Genomic DNA, 21,227 nt, shown 5'->3' on the forward strand with positions numbered 1-21,227 from the left:
AAGTTGGGACTAGGGCACCAATCTCCAAGCTCTTTGTTTAGTCTTTATTTTCCATGTTTCTTTGTAAATGACCTTAGGATAATATCACAATGTGCACAAGATTTTGAGTGCACATTTAATTGCAGATAAAATAATTTTATCCTAAGTAAAGTGAATTTACTAAGCTCAAAATTCTTTGAAATACAAAATACGCATGCTGAAATTTTCTCAGCGGTTGCTAGAGCCTATTACTTATGAAGCTATTTACTACTCTTTAAAACTAATACAAAGGACAAAAGGAAAGAAAGACCAGGTTAAAGTTAATCTTAAGGACCCCTAATGTGAATACCTGTTACACACAATACAACATGCTCACAGATTGGGGGGACTGGAGGAATTACATTTTTAGGCGGTACTAGTGCAGCCTTCACAAAAGCAAAGCTTAGATTTATTAAATTATGTAACTCACATATCCTTTTTTCACATTTTCTGCATCTTGTTTAGTTTATACCTTGGCATTACAGTCTAGGACATCATATTATGAAACATCAGAAATACATTGCATTCTGTTCCTTTCTATTTCACCTTTGTATTGTGTGGTCTTGCTAATCAGCACTTTCTGAAATGAATCCCCATCTTAGAGCACCTTCTCTGGCACCATCCTGGTTCTCCTCCTTCAGTGACTGTCCCTTCTCTGTCCCTTCCGATGACCTCATTTCCTCCTCGCATGAGAAAGGAGCAGCACAGGACTCCTTTCTATATCCACCTTATCCTCTGAACAGAGAATTTGTGTCCTTTCCATTATCCATTGTTACCTCTGTGTTCACATGTTGATTGTCCAACTAATTTCCAAATTCAATCTTCTAGCTGCATGCTGGATACCTCAAGCTATATGTTATGTATCACTGGTTCTGCAATTTAAGACAGAATTTAAAACATCCCTTTCCATATCCAACAAAGTGTTTTCCTCCTCCCAGTATCTCTGTACCCATTAGCATCCTTGGAGAACAATGACTGAAACAAGGCTGTAGCTCCCCTGCTATGTTGACACAGGAACCAGAAGAAATAACGTATTATTTGGGCATTTTAATAAGACTCACTGCATCCTCTTCTTTCATTGCTCCTACTCTGGCCCCCATAATGGAATTTAGAGCAAAACTACCACCTCTAATATAGGTCACCTTCGAGTGGCAAACCAAGATCTTCTGAATTTGGAACATTTAAAATAAAAGCAAGATTCAGGAACTAATGAGAGAAAAATAGCTTTGCTAAGGGATTTTGAGGACATTATGATTTTTATCCAAAGGGCAGACTCTCTACCCCAATCCGCAAATTTCAAAGTTCCTTCATTTTAGAACATTAGTCTTTGGATATTAGCACCAACAATTATTAGGTTTGTAGGCTTTGGTTAAATACATAACCTTTCATTTCTTTGGTTTTCTTATTTGCAAGAGAAAGTGAAACTTTCAAAAATGTTAAAGTTGTACTTGGAGAACTGGAAGAGTCCATGTTCATAAAGCCCTCAGAAGCGTCTGGTGAGGAGCAGGTATCTAAGGATGCTGTCTGGTTTCTCCAAAAGCAGACCCAAGAAAAGCATTTGCAAGATGATCCCAGACCTTGTGAAAGGACGGAAATAGAGGAAGTACCAGCTACAGGTGTGAGGAGCAGAACCTAATGTCTCTGGGACTAGAGACAAGTATGCCTCTCAACGTCCCTCACAGGAAGCCAAGGAAGTTGGGCTATTTTTAAAGTACTTCTGGTCAGTCCATGGGCGAAAGGTGCCCACAGAGCTGTTAATGCTCTAACACATTCAGGCTGTTCCAGCTGATTGAACAAGCCACTGAAAAGGTGTGGTCCTCAGAAACATGGTGTAAATAAATATGTCATGGCTTTCATTGTCATCCAAAGACAAGACATGAGAGCAGGAGCTTTGAAGAGAAGGAGTGGAGAAATGAACCCAGGAGGGGGCAATGAGCAGGACTGTGTATGGAGAGTCCAGTCCTCTCATCCCGGATGATGCCCTGAGTCTTCTGGACAAAATCCCAGGAATCTGGGAAATAATCTGTGGCAGAACACAGTTCATGGAATCAACTGTTTAGTAATTTGAAGAATAAGAAATAAATTTCTGCCTTGAAAAAAATGAAGCTTAGTTCTAAATTCCAGCTCATCGAGAGAGATACAGTGCAGTTAGCGCTTGCAAGCTTGTTGAAACAGTGACATCACCGCTGGGTAAGGCAGTCCAAATGGCCTCCACCAATGATGAAGATTAAGCACGGCCTTATAAGGTTATGTGTTTTCAGACAGGCAGAGATGATCAGGGAAGCAGGAATACATTGATGGAGCTCAAAAATGTCCAGGACTCATTCACTGTTAAAGCTGAGAGTTTAGGGGCTGGGAGAGAGGCTTGATACATCAGTATCCTGGAATATGCAAAGTGCCTGACTCCAGAGTCGTTACCGTAGAGTGGCTTCTCCAGAGCCAACCAAGGTTTTCAATCTCCCTATCCCATCCTGACTTCCCACACTGCACTTCACCTCTCACAGCATAACACCTATCAGCTACCCTGCAAGGTAGGCATCTTACCCGGTTTTACAGATGAGAGTGAAAGTTAGGGAACATGTACAAGGTTTCTCAGCTAGCATGGGGTTGGCATCCTGTCTGATTTCAAAGGGAAACAAAATCAGCGTGGTTTGCTATCTCCAGTTGAAACACATAGACAAAGGAATTCTTTGAAATTATTTGGAAACTAAGATAGTCAAATAACATCTTGAAAGTTGATACAAAGCACTTATATATTATAGGCAGTTTGGTCTTCCTCATTGCAACCCAGGTATGAAGACCATCCCCTCTGGCTACCTCTAGCGTAGTAGCTACTGCAAGATTATGGAAACAATTGAAAAGGGACAAGAAAGAATCGATTGAAACACACTTTGGTGACAGTCTCCTTGCCTTGGTCAACAGATGGTGCCCTTTTGTTTCTCTTGGATCTCTAGGAGTGGAAAAATTCCTTGAGATCTAGGTTCAGCCCCATATTTACAAAACCAGGAATATTATTCTATTAGCACTTAACATTCCATCTGTTGCTTTTGGCATAATTTTTAAAAATCAAAAATACTTCTTACCTGAAGCTTTCTTTTACTAGAGCAGATGTGTTGGAGAAGCCTTCCCCCACCCCAGATGAGAATTCCAGGTTTCTCAAGTTTATGCCCTGTTGTCTTCCTCTACTTCAGGGTGAAGTGGTTCTTGATGATAGCCTCTTCAGATATTCCTGCCTATTTGAACCATTAGCATTTGCCTCTTATTCTCATTCTCTATCTTCTTAGGGAACCACTGGCTAGTACATGACTTTATTTCATTTTATTCACACTTGTTTTCCTGTCTCTGAGTCTTGTGAATTTCTGTCTCTTAATATAGGTTTGTTTAAAGGATGGGTAGCAGGAACATCTAATGTCTTAAGCCAAAGATTAATGGTGAAGTCCACAGGGAAAGTCAAGTACTTTGGGGGTTCTTCAAGCTCACTGCTCAGGTAGTTGTCATTGGACAAGGAGTTTTATACATTTGCCAAGATAATCCATAGGCAGACATTAAACCATGCAAGCTGTTAATACCAGAACTCCAAGAAGGTATGGATAAGAATCAACAACAATGAAAGTTTTGTTTGAAAATACCATAATGACATCAATATTGTATATGCTAATCCAAATGGTTTAAGAAAAACTAAAAAATATCCAAGTGTGTGAGAACACTGAGGTGCTCCTACAACACTTCAGGGAATCTTCCAGGTTCCCCTTACAAAAGGGATATCTGGGCAAAGTATGCATTTCTCACAAACATCAATCAAAACAGCATAGCACAACAGCATAAATGAAGAAACAGGTATGAGAATCATGGTACATTTCATTAAATCATTCATTAAAGACATATGCGAGTTGGAAAGATGCTTCATCAAACCTGGAGCCCTGAATTTAATCCCTGGAACCCACACAGTAGAAGGAGAGAACCACATCTAAAGATTGACTTATACATGTGTGTCATGCTTGTACACACACACATACACACATGCACACATATACACATGCATATATGCACACACTAAAATAAATAAATGTAAAAAGACACTTGAAAATGTGAAACAATGCCATTTCTCACTAGTGGGGGACTAATGTAGTCAAGTTTAAATAAAATGCCATATGGAATTAGTCTGTTACTATCACTTGAAAGTTGATTAATATTTTTAAATTATACTTATTGACTTCTAATATCATGAATATTATCAAGTACAGTTTACACCAACCATTTAAAGATCTAAGGGACCCCGGAGCAAAGATGGGTGACAAATCAACTCCAGATTATCACTCTGCTCTTGCTGCAGGAGGAAGCAAAGTGTGTCCCTGGGGTTGGACAGGCAGGCATCAAGAGTAACCAGCTGGCTCTGGGGATTGGGAATCACTTAGGGTTGTCATAAAACCTTGAGCCTGATCTTTTTGTTAAACTTCAATTGAAAATCAAGGTCATCTTTCATATTCTTTCTTTCTCTTCTACAGAGTCCAGCAGGGCCTTGAGCCTGTAGTACACCGTGTAACTGTGGATGTTGCTAGCCACTCATCCTCAGCTGTACAAAGTATATTCAATTAGAACTTGACATGTAGCTGGAGCTGTTTCCGAGGCCAGTCTACCTCTGTGCAAGCCTAGCAGGTGGGACATAGAACCAAAACCTGACCTGTGAAGTCCGGAGGTTTTCCTTGGCCCATGAATTTGCCAAATTCATAGCGCATTTCCCTGTTATCACACCTGTTTTTACAACATAGACTCTTAAATGAAATGGACACTTGTGATTGGTGACATAGAGGCCAAACCACAGCACCTGCACACATGCCGTAGTTCAGTGCACTGTGTAAGCCTAGTCTAAAAGATCATTTCAAAGGCTAACTCAGAAATGGCCTGATGGCTTTGCCAGCTGTGAGAACTCGACAATTCTTATACTCTCCCAGTCTCGGTTTCTCTCTCCGTAAAGTGGAAATGATGATGATGATGATGATGATGATGATGATGATGATGATGATGATACCTGCAAATCCTGTGATAAAAATCAAACAACAACAAAAATATGCCCAAACAAGATCAGCACAAGTGTGTGCTACAGTGAAAGGCCTGAAAACATGCCATTACAGCTACTAGTGAATGCCTAACATTTATTTGTGTCGGAAAGAATAGGCGAGCTGGGGAACGGGCTTCTTGTTCTTATTTCATAGTCAATATTTAATATGCTAAGCACTAGAGAGACCAATTACTGGTCACATTCCCTTCCGTGAATGAGAACAGATAAAACATAAAGCACTTTTCTTGATTCTGTTTTATTCTCCTTCAACTGTTGAGGAAAAGAGAAATAATGGGGAAAAAGAATCATTCATTTACTAAAGAAAACTCCCTGCCATGATGACCTTCTGTTGTGTGCATGAGTGGCTATGCCCTTGAGCTCAGAATGTCCCGTTGATGTTTGGACTGGAGCCTTTATCCTTAGCAGGGAAAGGACAAGGCATTGACCAACAGCAGGTTTGTTTGCTCAAGTTCCTGACGTTGTTGGTGAAGTCTTGTGGCAGAGCTGGCTCAGGCCTGCATCCCAGAAAACCCAGGCCTCAATGCCCACATATTTGCAGCATGACATATAACATAGCTCAGGAGTTTGGCAGACAGACTGAAGAAGCCACCTGATTTGTGTCCCCGGAAAGACTGCATTCATGTGATATTATTAGAGATGAACTCCAAGTGATAGGCACATCGCTGAGGCCGTAGGACCCAACTTCACGGGCTCCTCCACTCAGAAGTCCCTGAATGCTGCTTTGTCACTGGTATTCGCCTGAGAAGTTGCCTTCAGTCACAAGGGGTCTGTGGCTTGCCCAGTAGCTAGGCTTTGGGAGGGCTGATTTAAGGAACCATTATCCTCGTTGGCAGAGCGTTGGGGCTGCTTTCATGTTTTTCTGCTTAAGGGATTAGAAGCAGCAAGCATTCATGGTGAACATGGGTCTGGTATACATTGAGGTAAAGCCAAAGTAAGCAAGAAAGGGGCCATCATTTTATCTCACCAGTGACAATCAAACAGACGCCAACTTGGCACCGAGAGACAAGTCAAACCAATGGTTTGGAACAAAAGGTTAAAGAGAACAAAGTCAACTAAAATAAATGATTTCTGCTCTTCTTGTTGTTTAGAAAGAAGGCAGCAGTGGCATGTGATGTCAAACAGAAGCTAACTGAAAAGCACACTGAGCAGCCAGAAGAGTAAAAGGCCAGAAAGGACATCACAGAGCCCTCCGCATAGGTAACAAGCTGTTTCCAAGAGTACCCAAAATAAACCAGGAGTGGGTTTCTGCATAGAGTTAGGAATTTGGGTTAGATCATGAGAACTCTGTGGCTATGGTAACAGTAGAGAAGGGACTGGGGAATTTATGGAATGAATGCATTCGGAGGGGTCCCTGTGTGTCTGTAGTGGCTCACGGAATCTTTCAATTTTAGGTAGGAAATTGGAAAGTGGTGACTCACACTATGTAATAGTCTCTCAGCCTTAATTCAAAGTTAATTTATGACCTCTAATAGCAATAGGCAACAGCTAGGATTAAACCAAATTAAAAATAACCAAGGCAAACAGTATCAAGCAGAGAAGAGTAATTATGTCCTCAATGAATAAACCAGAGCCAGAAGATTGTATGTGCTTGCACTTTGTATTTTACCATCCTGTATGGATATTCTTGTTTGGAATATTTTTTTGCTCCTGAAACATTTCAGGTTTACCCCCAGATTCTCGTGATTCTGGAAATCACACACCCTCATAATTACATTAGGCTGCCCTCTAGTGGCATGGTGTGACTCTCGTTTCTGATCAGTCATCTCAATTGGCTTTGGTCTATCAGGTTTACCTCAAGGATTCTGACCGTTTTTATATGTGACAAATATAAACTCAAAACTTTCAGAACATGAACAAACAACACACAACTATCGTTCCTTTTCCATTCCTTGCAAAGACTTTAGACAGTAGGGATCTGGAGAATATCAGCGGTAATTCGTTGTACTATTCTCTATCTCTCTCTTTATCTCTCTCTCTCTCTCTCTCTCTCTCTCTCTCTCTCTCTCAAAAAGCTATTAATAGGTGTTCTGTGTTGCTGACATTGATTGTGTATTCGATAGTGGGAAACAACACTCCAGTATGCAAAGAAACGACTCAATTAGGACATCTTCATAGACCCACTCCCTATGGACTTAAACATAAAAAGGTCAATAACCATTGAAAATATCCAGGGAGCAAAAATAACCAAATAGTTGTCCTTGAAAGATTGTCTAAGCAACAGAGATCGATTCTAGTCCAGTACTGTCACTGTCTAGCTTTGTTTGTGGGTGTCATCATGTATCCCACTACCCTAAGAAAAATTTTCTACTTTCCTTAAACTGTCTCCAGCATTACCAGTGACTCAGTGAATAAACACTCTCCAAGAGTCTGCAGTCAAAATAGACCAAAAATACATGTTATAATTAGGAATAGCGAATGCACAAGCCACCTTCTGCTGGTTATTTGAAAGGATTTGGGGGTGTGACATCAAATTGATAGGTTACAACCACAGTTTCCAGAAGACAACTTGGCATTCATTCTTAAACTTGGATTTAGGGAGGATGGGTTTGGATGGATCTGGCTTTGCTTAGGAGCTTTCTGGATTTATATAACTGAAGGTGTGAATAAGGCGAAAGGGGTGGAATTAGTATCTGGGGAAGACAGCAGAGTAAGTGTGAACTGAAGGGGTCAATGCCTACCCACCCCAAAAAAGAAAAGTTGCTTGTTTGAGCCTTGATAAGCATTTTGCATGCTGTTCTTGCTTTTGCTGTTGATAATTAATGGTGAAGTACATAATTTTTATTTAACACATTGAATTTAGGTAGTATAACTAAGGCCATATTATTTAGTTAATGTATTCTAACCCATGCCACAAAAGATTTTATGGCTCTGTAAAGATTTCTTACAAAGAATATGACATAGTAAAAAAATTAATCTCATGAATAAAAATGCATGTAAACCTTAAATGACTGCTATAAAACTCGCTAATACGAAAAGTGTCAAAGTTTTAATACAGGAATTTAAAACACAAAGTTTTAATGCAGAAATTTAAAACATTAAAATTTAAGGTCAAACAAAAAAGATTCTCAAAATATGCATTTCCTAATATATTTACGTTTCCAATGCCTTTAAAGGCATGTATAACCACTTCTTCTAATATTTCAGACAGGAGAATGAATAATTTCCATTTTATTAATCAGGAAAAAGTTGGAGGATTCCTCAAAACTCAGAGAATAATTCCCAGAATAGTAAGAGTCCATGTTTGTTTGATCCATCCATCTATCCATCCCCTCATTCTTCAGCTCATTTATGTACAAATACTTACTGAGGAGTCTGTATGGTGGATACATCCTTCTTATAAGGATGGCGAAGTTGAACTGGATACAAAGATCCCATATTCATTTACTAGGTTTGCAAGATGGCATGTGGAAGTGTAACTATGTGCACAACTGTAGAGAATGGGCTGAAAGGAATGTTTTAGTAGTTTATAAAACTGGAAATTGTAGAAGCTAAAGACAACTTAGAATGTAATGATTTCAACTTCTCGCACAACACACAAGTACCATAAAAAATGTCCGATACTCGGGGTTTTCAGGATATTCTTTATTTTATTGATTTGTGTTGTTATTTTTAATTGTGTGTATGTGTGTGTATGTGCATGTGAAAGCAGGTGCATGCACAAGAAACCAGAAGTGTCAATTCTCCAGCTGGAGTTATAGGTAATTGTGAGCTCCACAATGCCTGTGCTGGCAACCAAAGCTGTGTTCTCAGGAAGAGCACTCAGCACTCTGACCCTGTGAGACACCTCACCATCCCTTTCCTGGTATTCTTAAACTATATTTATGAAGACAAAATACTTATTATACAAATACAGAAATTATATTAAAATGTAGAAATTAAATATATTTCTAGATAATGAAATGTATAGTGTATTGCACATTTATATACTACTGAACTGCCTGAAACCTGTGAAAACACCCCGGTTTGCATTTAAATAGTTCTTAGAGGAAATTTCTTCCAATATTCATCAAGAAAGGCTTCACTTGGAAAGCTTTGCTATTCTTTTTCATTGCACTTGGCTTTTTGAGGCGTATTAATTTTTCTGGTTAATTTTTGTCAACCAGACACAAACTTATACACATGTAGGCAGAAGGAATTCTGTTGAGGTGTTTCCTCCACCAGATTATCCTGTGTGCATGTATGTAGGGCCTTTTCTTGGTTAATGGTTGATGACTGATGTGGGACAGCCCAGACCACTGTGACTGGTGCCACCCCCAGGGCAGATGGTCCTCAGTAGTATAAGAAAGCAAGCCAAGTCTAGAAGCAGGGCTTCTCAAGGCTTCTGCTTCAATTCCTGCCTTCAGGTTCTTGCCTTGAGACCCTAACCTGCCTTCCCTCAATCATGGGACCATGATGTTGACATGTAAGCCAAATAAACCCTTTCCTCTCCACGTTGCTTTTGGATACGGAGTTTATCACAGCAACAGAGAGAAAACTAGGACACAGCTGTGCTATAGCTCAGGCCAATCTCAAATTTGCATTTCTCCTACCTCTACTTCCTATGAGTTGAGATTACAAGTATGTGATACCGTACTATTTAGCACAGTATTTCAATTTTTTTCCATGATGGCCTTTCTGTTATTGAATCTATATACCCACAAATCACCTGTTTTCCAGGACAGGGCTGGGAATCCTGGATGCTAGTTTGCCTCCTTTGAAGAAATTCAATTTCTATTGTGCTTGGAGGTGACATCTTGATCGGTTTGTCTAGTCAGAATGTAATAAGGCATTTTGTTCATGGTATCTGTTGCCTTTCTGCTAATGAATTATACAAAAGCATTGCTTTAATAGACACTCTGTCATGTTGACAGCTTGTCTTACACCTGATTTCAGCTAAAGCCCAGAGCTTGCTACCCCAGTCCTCACCCAGGGCCAGTGGAAGACAAGGAGGGACAAGAGGGGACAGCAGAACAGTGGTAAAGAAAATGACTTTTACATACGCTGGTTCTCGGGGTAGAAGCTGGGCTTGTAGATGGAGACATGACCAAGGCTGGCCCTCATTACAGGTTTGGGGACGCAGCAATGAAATAAAATGAGGAGTTGAAGGTGAATGTAGGCCCCCAAGGCAAGGACAAAGTTGGAAATAGTAAGTTATCAAGGAGAGTAAGTCAAGGTAAGAATCACCTCCCAAAGAAAGTATTATGGTTTCAACAATGAGCAGGCAACAGCATCAACTGTGGCCAGACAAAGGCAAAATGGTAAGCCTCCAAAAATTCAGAAGCAAGCCCATGAAAGAAGAGGAAATTAGTAAAGAATCTTGTTTGTTTCAGCATTTTCAGACACTTAGCCAACATTTAGTGTGTCATGATCTGGCAAAGAATTATAGAGAAGGCAGGTAAAAGAGCAAACAAGGCCCAGCATCTCTGTCTCAGAGATCTCTTAGATGCCTTTGGGAATTGAAAGTAAGTCTTCTACTTCCTATATGTGATGTGTTTGGTACAACAAACAGGAACCCACCGGGCCACAGAAGAGAAGCAAAGAGCACAGTAAGGCTCTGAAGAGGCAATCGTCTGAATCATGGAGGAAGAAGATGAAAGGAGGCAACAGGAAAAAAGAAAGATCTTCTAAATGGAAAAAGTCAACTCAAAGGCAGTCAGCACAGCATACAAAAGAGCTGTTTACAGCTTGGTATTGCTGGACAGTCAAATAATAATGAGTGTGATAAATGAGATTTTTCCCTCTTTTTCATTGTTTGGTAAGTTAAGTCCTGAAGCTAAAGAAAGGTCTTTTTTTTTTTTTTGGTTTTTCAAGACAGGGTTTCTCTGTAGCTTTGGAGCCTGTCCTGGAACTCCCTTTGTAGACCAGGCTGGCCTCGAACTCACAGAGATCCGCCTGCCTCTGCCTCTCGAGTGCTGGGATTACAGGCGTGCGCCACCACCACCTGGCCAATATGTATTGACTTCAGGACATGTTTATTTTCCCATTTCATTGTAGTCTTAGCTTAGAATATATATTATTGGAAGACTATCTTTATGATTTCTCTGAGCTACAGATACTTTGATATTTGACATTCCTTCTTTAGCTTTCTTCTAGTCCTTGGTTTAAAAACAAAAGGACTCCAAGCTGAAAGCCCTTCCGTATCCTCTAGCCATCTCTGACAAGTTGACACTGATTGAACAACCTGCAGCCAGCCCATATGGTTGTTTAATTAACTAACACTTTGCAGTAATGAGAGGTAGTTTGGCTACTTATGGCCAGAAGTGGCAGGTTACGACGACTTGGAAAGGGTCCAGATATGAAAGCAATCCTGCTCCATGGGAGAGCCAGAAGACAGATGAGGATAACCCAGTCCAGATGCAGCCAGGATCTAGGAATTGCGGTTTCAGACAACAAAAACATAGTGACCTGGAAAAGGCAGAAAATAAAGCTCATGTACTTTGTGTGTGATGTGTGTATGTGTGTGTGTGTGTCTGTATTTCTTCTATAATGTGTGGACAACAAAATTATAGGGAATATAAGGAAGGGATGGTGTTTAGGAAACCAAGGGGATATTCAGTATTATGAAAACAGTTCATATCTTGTAGAACCCCAGTGGTTAGTCAAACTCATGGCTAGTAGTCTCATTCTCAAGGAGAAATATATTAAGATCAAAGTATAGTCCTGGAGCTAAAAGACCAGGAAGTTAACAGAGATAAATACAAGGGATAGAAGATGATAAGATGATAAGAACTGAAGGCAGCTTGGACACCAAGCAGAGACTGGGTTTCACGAACAGCAAAGCACACTAGAAATGGCGTGTGACTGTCTACAAGTAGGGCCTGGGTTGTATGATTTTACAGCTTCTTATCTGAAGCCAGAGCGATCATGAGCCTGCAAATGAGAGATGAGTAGTCTTGGTGGAAGAGATCTGCCTGGTAAACATGACAACCAGCTTACATCTCTATATTGAGTACACAGTGCACACTTGCTTTGCTCAATTGGAGATATTTTCTATTTCCCTTGTCCTTGAGTCTTACAGTATAACAAACAGCAATGATATTGGATTAATCTAGCTGCCTGACTATGGGAATCTGGCTACTAAAGATTAATACTTGTTTAAAGTATTTGTAGCTTTGTGTTTTACATCTAACTCTAATTTTGACAGTGATCAAACATGAACTTTAAACAAAGTCAACAAGTCTTCAGTAAAGGGAGATGATTCCGTGTAGGGAGAATAAGCACAAGTAATTTCAGGTTGCTATGCAAAGTGAATTTAAACATACATGACAACTGAAAGAAGCATGCGATCTGGGGTGTTAGGCATGAGGACACCATCGGGATAACTGGAGAACACTGAATAAGATCTATACATTAGAAAAATGTATTGTTGACATAATTTTCAATTTTAATAATTACTATTATTACTAAGCAAGATAAAGTTCTTATCTGCAGATAATGTATACTGAAGCATTTAGGAATAAAAACATGTCTAAAATTGTCTTATGGTACAGAAATAAAGGAGTGTATATAAATATATGTGTGTATAATGAGAGACACAATGCACATATGTGTTTATATACATATAAATATGATACAGATATACACATATGTGTGTGGTGCATGTTGGAAAGAATGAAAAGTGAAAATATATTAGTATTGAGCTTATTATGGAATTCATTTTACTCTCAAAATTCTTCAGAACATCTAAAATTATGTCAAAATAAAAGTTAAACAATAAAACACACAGTATCATAATAAAGGGTAGAATTATGAATGACTATGAAACTCCCAAGAGGCTAGTAAAATTATGTGTATAGGTGGCAATAAAGGGCATATTATGGAGAAAGCAAAGGACAGTTCACAGGTAAAGTCACAGGAGAGAGGATGCAGACCCTCGGGGACGCTGGGGTTTCCAGGTAAAGAGATTCTCAAGAACTGGGATCAATGTCACAGCTGGAACCATTGGCTTTCTGATCAGAGCAAAGAGTTACTGATGACATTTGAAAATATAAACTGTAATTTTAGGGAGGATGGGTGACAGAGTAATGTGGGCTAACACTAAAATCACTGAGCACTTAAAAGGTAAGTTGAACAAGTTCTGCTGTTCAAGTATCCAATTAAATTTAATTGTGGCCCAGCTGTTAAAATTTTATTTGTGCAACCAGCCAGAAAGGAATTACATCAATCCCCAATTAACATGAAAAGCATGCCGAATGTAGGCAGGGCAGCCAGCCCGACTACTGAAGATGAATATTCTAAGGGTTATAGGTGCTGGGGGGGGGGGGACTAAATTCGGGTGCCTATTATTCTCCCAGGCAGAGAACTCTCACAGTCTAGTGTCCAGACAATGCAGTTTTTTTTTTTTTAAATCAGGGAATTCATGTGATGAGGATTCCCCCCATAAGCGGTCTCACTCAAAACAGACGTGTTTTATGCAACATGTGTTATATTCGTCATCATCATTATTATCAAGGTCTTTCAGACAGTTCCGTAGCTTGCCATGTAACCAGGACTGGCCTTGAACTCATTCCCCTGCCTATTCCTGAGCAGTGCTGGGATTGCAATTATGCATAGCCATGTATAACTTACATAGACTTTTAACAAATGATTTTTCTCAATAGACTTATTCTCTTATTGACTGTATCAAAATGGATTGTTTGCTCTTAATTCTTGTTTCCTGTTCTTGCTCACCAAGTATCCATCCCCTTCTACTGACTACCATGTGAGAAAAAAATGACCGTTACAAGTCCTGATTCCATTTTCTCTCTAGCCCTTGTATCCCATCAGAGAAACCATACATTATGGCTACAGGACTTCTCCTTTAGCTTTAGTAGCTTTTCCTTTAGTCTGTGAAGCTCTAAAATTAAATTAAAGTCAAGTCTACATATTTCAGACAAGCTAAGAAGAGTCATGTCCAACTTGACAGATAAACAGCTAAAACAGATTTACATATGGCTTTAGGATAAAAGGCATGAACATTTTAGAAGACAATGAAAGGGAATTAAAACCTCTGAACCTCTGAAGACACATCTGAAACTAAAGAACAAATGTTCAATCACTGAGTTTGGGGGTTGTTTACTTTATGGTGTTCTCTCTGTGATTCTCTCTCTCTCTCTCTCTCTCTCTCTCTCTCTCTCTCTCTCATACACACACACACACACACACACACACACAAGATTAATGACTAGTAATCTCTTGTCTGTTTGATTTATAGCTGATTTGAATATTTGTTCTTGAAACTAAGTTCTGTCTTTTCTTGCTTCTGTGACCTGCTCTATAATCCTGCCTCAATGAGGGGATGGATGAAACAGTCATAGCTGACTTCCCAGGGGAGGCCTTTACCTCTCTGAGGAGCAGATGGGAGGTAGGGGAAGGGGATGGGAAGGAGGGGAGAGCAGGAGGAGAGGAGAGGGGGAAAAACTGGGATTGGTATATAAAAAATTAATAATAATGTAAGTAAATAAATAATCATGTTAAAAATTAATAGTAAATTTATAAAAAAAACAGTCACAGTACTTTAGTAAGGAACAAAAAAGCTCTCAAGTTGGTGGCATTTAAATGTTGGTGTTAAGTTTAAATTCTGGTTAATAGGAATCCATCACCATTGATATAATAGGCTAATCAAACCAATCAATAAACCCAGGTTTATTCTGAGCACAGCATTCCTGGGTGGCCCCAGGAGAAGTTGAGGAGACCATGAGGAGAAACCATGAGGTGGGGGACTTTTAATATCTTCAGGGATTGAGTCATCCATGGGTGGGTTTTCTTGAGGGCTGAGAAATGCCCCCTTGAGGGTGGAGCCACCTATGGGGGACTTTTTTTCAGGGGCAGAGACTTGGGCTGAAACCCCACCCGAACATCCCAGACTCTTTAGATACATGGATGTCACTTCATGGTTGGCTACTTCCTGTGGACAGGGAACAATGTGTGGGAGGGGAGAGTTGGGAGCTGGTGGGCTCACGCTCAGCGAGAGGTGTGGCTGGAGGGGCATCCGGTTAACAGCCATCCTGGATACCTCAGGCATCTGTTCATTGAGAGAGCTGAGAAGGCAGGTTGTTGAGCCTGAAGGGTTGGTACCAATGGTGAAGCCCCAGGAGTTGGTGCAGGTTCTGGTTTTTTTTCTGGAGAGCCCTCTGTAGGTTGGTCTTGGCCCAGGCAGAAGAAGCAAACCTGCAAAACATGTTCAAAAATTGGTGGGGTCAAAATAGGCTCTGGAGACTGTTAGTTTTTATCAGAACAATTTTTTTTAATACAGCAGAACTTCTCCCACGAATCTGCAGATATCTATAAGACAGCTAAAACAGATTTACATATGGCTTTAGGATAAAAGGCATGAACATTTTAGAAGACAATGAAAGGGAATTAAAACCTCTGAACCTCTGAAGACACGTCTGAAACCTATTAATTCTACTCTACAATGCCTGTGAAAGTGGTACACCTGTCTGTACTTTCAGCAGGAGACTTAACTAATGTGGTAATGAGCTTCCACCCAAGTGGCTAGCTACATTGAGAAAGCTGCATTGAAACAATGACAGTAATATGAAAATATTCTGTCAAAAAGAACACTGCACTACATTACACCAGGTGGCTGGCAGTTTTTGATAATGAAATCTGAGTTTTAGGACAAATTCCAGAATGCTACAATGCTTAGTTTCTTTCTCATTCACGAGACTGGGCCCAGGAAGAGTCTTCGTACCAACGGCGGAGCTTCTTTCTTGTCTGTTGAGGAAACAGAATGGTTCTGAGCTAGAAAAGGGAAGATAATTGCATAGTATCTGTCAGAAAGAGGCTGTGTGTGAACAGAATTTACAGTAAGCCTAGAGAGATTAGGAAAGGATTAATATATTGGTACAAAAATGCTCCCTCAAAGACAAATATATGAAGAAGAATTTTCTTTCAGATTCCTATTAATGAGAACTTTGAGGGATCTATCCACATTATACTGTTAAGTCGGCGAGAGGCCTCGCCTATGGCTCCCATGGCAATACACTATGAAAGAAAAGTCTTTCCCATTCCAAGAGACTGAAATTTTTGCTAGGCCTGACAGCCAGAGTTAATAATACACCTTGGGGTCCCTTAAGTCTGCTATCCTGCTGCATACTCAGCCTGTTTGCCTAACCTACCTTTAAGAAAACAATTTAGCATCCAATTTTGTTTGCCATAGATTTTCCATGTAATCCATTTTTATAATCTAGGCTAATGCATAATTATAATCCTAAGATATGTACCCTTCTATGGCCCTGGCACATGAGTAACACTTCTATTTTTATGTGTGTTATGGTAATCATTTAATGAAAGAATAAAATATATTTTGAAAACAATCTTATAAAAATGAATACCTATGAATGTTGGAAACAACACAAGAACACTGTTTGACAAACAATGATGTTTACAGTCCTTTTTGCTATCTGTTGGGGTCAGTCAGAGACAGTAACATCATCCCTTCTAAAACTCTGTCAAAGACTTCTGTAAATTACCCGCCATTCCTTCCCATTGATTTTTTTTTTTTTTTTTTTTTTTTTTTTGCTGTTCAGTATTGGAGAGAGGAAATCCCTTTGTTAGGGACACTCAGACACAGAGGGGCAGACAGATTCATATGAAAGCACTCATGTAGGCAAAGATTTAACAAATATAGCAGACATGAATAACTAAGATACAGGGACAGCTAAGTAGAGAATTCAAATCTTGGGTCACTCTTGAAATGACACCAAGGGCAAGTGCTTTGGTTCCTCTCCCTAATGTGGCACTGATGTATTATTGGGGACTCTGAGTTTAGTATTAATGTGCTCACAGTTGAGCCTAATGTGAGGAATTTTTAGTGTGTTAAATCTATGCTGTTTCAAGTTTTATAAAAGATCAAAACATTTGAGGAGACAAGTCAGATCTACTTGTTATATGGGGAAATAGGAGCCTCCAGGTGATCTGGACTCTAGTCCAACATTGGCTTTTAATTAATTTCTGTCTTCATTTAACAGACTTATAAAAATTTCATGGCTCATATTTTTTCATCTGCAAACAACAAAGGGAGTATCTAGTAATACTTCCATTGTGATGATTAAGGACAGAGAAGAGTTATCAAGGAAAAAGTTTATATTATAGAGAAATAATCACATAAGGGAATGTCTGTTTCTGTGTTTTAAGTCATAAAAGTAATTTACAGAATGGTTTGTGTTTTATTAGTCATTGTGTACAAACACACGCATGTGTGTGTATTGTAGGAAACTTCTGTGCATATTCGTAGTGGTGGCATTAAACATTCTGCTATTTTATTCTTGGAGAGGCTTTACAATTTACAATCTTTTAGTAAAATACCAACTTTACATTTCTAAGAGTAAAAATATGTTTTAGCATCACTTGCACTTCATCATAAGTTAGTATATATATAATTGTGGCTCAGCCTCCTGAAAAATGTGAGGACAATCATGTCTCTTTCATGTAATAATATTGTATTTGCACAGATCCTATGTATACCCATTGTCTATATAAATCATCTCTACATTATCGATAATACTATTTCTATGTGAATGCTGTGCAAAATAGTTTATTGTTCAGAGAATAATGACAAGAAAAGCCTATATATATTTAGTATAGATGTGTGTTGCTGGGAGAGAAAAATAATTTTTTTATTCTTTGAAAATTTCAGACACGTATATAATAAAAATTTACCTCCATTATAATAGAGGTAATAAAATTCCCCTCCATTATCCTGTCTCATCCCCCTCCCTCTCCCACTGAACAACTTCTTCCTAACTTGTCCTCCACCCCTACTTTTGTGTCTTATTTTTAGTGATGCCCTGATGCATACATCAGCAGGACTGAATATTACTGACTGGAATATTACTTACTGATCAGTGTCCACACTAATGAAGAAAATAATACTCCCTCTTCCAGACATCACTAATTGCCCATAGTCCCCAAGGGAAGGGTGGGGCCTCATGAGCTCCCATCTCCCATCCATGGTAGGATGCTGGTTCTATCTTGTGTAGGTCTTGTGCAGGTAACTGGTTGCTGTGAGTTGGTGAATGCAACAGTCATGTCATGTGCAGAAGGCATCCTTGGCATGAACTCCTCCCATGCTCTGACTATCACATTCTATCTGCCCCATTTTCTAGGATATCTCCTGCAACTTGAAAGGGGTAGCATAGCTCTCTCATTAAGAGCTGAAGACTCTGCAGTTATTTATTCTCGGCATTTTGACTAGTCGTGGGTCTGCATAAATCGCCACCATAGCAAACAAAAGCTTCTTCAAGCAGACTGAGAGCAGCATCAATCTATGGGTATAAATATGAGGGTTCAGAAGTCAGTTTGACAACACTTCCTTTTAGCAAAACAGCACTAGTAGGTTCTGGGGGCATAATTATTACTTTGAGTTGATTGAATCCACTGTGAATGCAGAACCCAGAGGTATATAGCACAGTGTACTAAACACTAAGGATCACAGAAGAACCTTGAGATACATTGCAGACCTACTCATTAGAATTAAAATGATAGTTACTTATCAGTGATTATATTGGAACTTTGTAATGACAGAATGAGCTATAAAGGGTGTAAACAGCCCTGTGAACCCCGCAGGTTGCTCCAGCCAGGGAAGCAGGTAGCTTAACTGCAGATCTTTAACTCTCCCTCCTCTCCTCCAAATCAAATGGCCCAGTCTTATTCCCAGCTCTGCAGTAGACTATCTTTTTCAGCCTCCCTTCTCCCTTGGCCCCATCTCCAGTCAATCACACAGATCTTCCCCTCCTAACTTCTACCCCTCACTCATTGCTTTATCCAGAAGGCATTTCCTGGGAACCCACAGGCCCCTCTGGCCAGGGAAGCAGGTAGGCTAACTGCAGGTCTTCACCTTTCCCTCTATATCCCCCAGTCTCATTCCCAGCTCTGAAGCAGTCCATCAGCTGCAACTGTCCCTGAAAGACCCTCAGAGTGGTCCTTCCCTCAGGAGGAGACCCCTAACCCAAGGAACAGTCGAGACCACTGGCTGCAATTAGCAAGAGGTTTATTGGGTGGGCACAGGTACCTGTGGACGGCAAAGTCCTTTTGGAGGACTTGCGTGCCTGCAGGCTGGGAGAAGGTCTTTTTATAGGAAAATGGTGGCAAAAGCAGGCATACAGAAGCAATGCATGGTTACAGGGATCTCATTGGTCAGTTCGAATGAGGCGATGGGTTCATTTAGGGGACAAATTCCCCAGAGACATGAAGGTCTGATAATAATAGCAGACTTGGCCCTATCTAGGGTACATGTAGTTTTTCCCAGAACTGTTTGTTCCCTTCCTAGGCCTGGTGTCTGACCACAGATATCCTGTTTGACCGCCTAGGAGTACTGACTTTACCTTGAACTTATATTTGTTTGTGTAAAGGCTTTGCAAAATGGCATTACAGCAGCTAAGCTGGGATCTTTCATCCCTTCCACTCTGCTACCATATCCAGTGAATCAACGATAATGCAGACCCTTTCTTCCAACCTTCCTTCCTGAAAATGAAAGCAGAATCAGTAAAGAAAATGAAAACTAAAGGAAATTTAGAAATGAAAATTTTAGGAACATGTACAGGAACCACAAAGAGAAGCTTCACCAACAGAATACAAGAGAGGCAAGAGAGAATTTTAGGCATTGAAGACATGATAGAAGAAATGGATACGTTAGTCAAAGCAAATCTTAAATCTAAAAAACTCCTGACACTTAACATCCAGGAAATGTAGGACACTATGAAAAGACAAAATCTAAGATTAGGAATAAAGAAAGGAGAAGAAACATAGGTCAAAGACAAAGAAAATATTTTCAACAAAGTCATAGAAGAAGATTCCCCTAACCTAAAGAAGGAGATTCCTATCAAGGTACAAAATGTATACAGAACACCAAATAAGTTGGGCCAGAAAAATCAAGTCCCTTGGGACATAATAATCAAATATTAAATGTACAGAACAAAAAAGGAAAAAGACCAAGTAACATATAAGGGCATGTGACTCCCATGTACTGGGATTAAAGGTATGAACCAACACCACCTGGCTCTGTTTCTCTTTGAGACTGGATCATTCTAGTGTATCCCGGGGTGGCCTTGAACTCACAGAGATCCATCTGCCTCTGTCTTCAATGTCACTACTGCCTGGCTTCTAGTGGATTAGCTCTGCACTCTGATTGTCAGGCAAACTTTATTTGTTAAAACACAAAGTATCGGGACAGATACCACGTTTATTAAATAAAATTATTTTATTGAATAAAATTAGTTTGTCTTTTAGAATTCCTTCCTCTTATCAATGCATGGCTAAGAACAGATTAGAGAAAAAGTTTTGCAAATGACATCAGAAAAACCTGAGGGCTCGTAGGAAACACGGGACAAATTGGTACCACTTCTTCAGGATATCATGTGACTATTAGAATTGCAACAGTATGCTAGTCATGTTCAAAACACTACCAGTGACAACAAGGAAGATGGAACAAAAACTAGAACGTAGATACCCTTGCTGAGCCACCATACCAACACTTACAAAACCTACATTTCCTTATTAATTTAGCCACTGTGAGGGGGAGGAAGAGGTTCAGAGACAGATTCATTAAGTCCGAGGAGAGAAGAGAATATCTCCAGGGCATAATCTAAAAGAACAGAAAGATCCCTGTGTCCACGGACAAAACAGGCATGAGTTAGATAGACTGCACCCACCCACTCAGGCCCTTAGCTACCTCCATGCTGTTTATGATCATATCACTTTCCTGGGAGCTGCAGATGTGTTTACTCAGCCAGAGCACCAGGGGTACAAATAACTCAGCCTCTATACTTAAGCATATGAACATGTAGTTAATTTTCTACAAGCCTCCAGTCTCACGAAGTACCAGAGAAACTCGCTAATTAGCTTCCTAATTAAAGTTTCTGTCTCTTAGGATTTAACCAATCTCCTTTTGGTTAAGTAATAAAATTATTCGGTGTTCAATTTCCTTCTGGGCCTAGTAGGAATGGTACATTTTAGGTAAGGTCTCAGCCTTTCGTGGTGCTGACCTTCCCTTTTTTTTCCTTCTTAGGTGATCTATCAGGCATCTTATAGTGGTCCTGCTGTGGGTATCCTCTGGGGCTTTCCTGATCTCTATGGTTTTTTTTTTCTTTTTAAACTGCAACCTCTTGTGATAATTACTATGGTGCAGCCAATCCCATGTGGGTCTCTCGTGTCATGTTCAGGAACT

At 39.8% G+C, this 21,227-nt stretch overlaps 1 protein-coding gene across 1 annotated transcript in view; it reads left to right on the forward strand.

The window, feature by feature from the left end:
• The window catches only part of LOC121465670 (transmembrane and coiled-coil domain-containing protein 5B-like), a 60,789-nt gene that overhangs the window by 7,709 nt on the left and 31,853 nt on the right, over positions 1-21,227 (forward strand). Inside the window, exon 2 of the mRNA XM_041678997.1 lies at positions 6,187-6,295. The gene's annotated coding sequence lies outside the window, so the exon portion shown is untranslated. The remainder of the gene's footprint in view (positions 1-6,186; positions 6,296-21,227) is intronic.

The sequence above is a fragment of the Microtus oregoni genome, unplaced genomic scaffold (genome assembly GCF_018167655.1).
Source record: "Microtus oregoni isolate MIOR12 unplaced genomic scaffold, Mior012 000031F_ref0000149, whole genome shotgun sequence".
In the NCBI taxonomy this organism is placed as follows: domain Eukaryota; kingdom Metazoa; phylum Chordata; class Mammalia; order Rodentia; family Cricetidae; genus Microtus; species Microtus oregoni.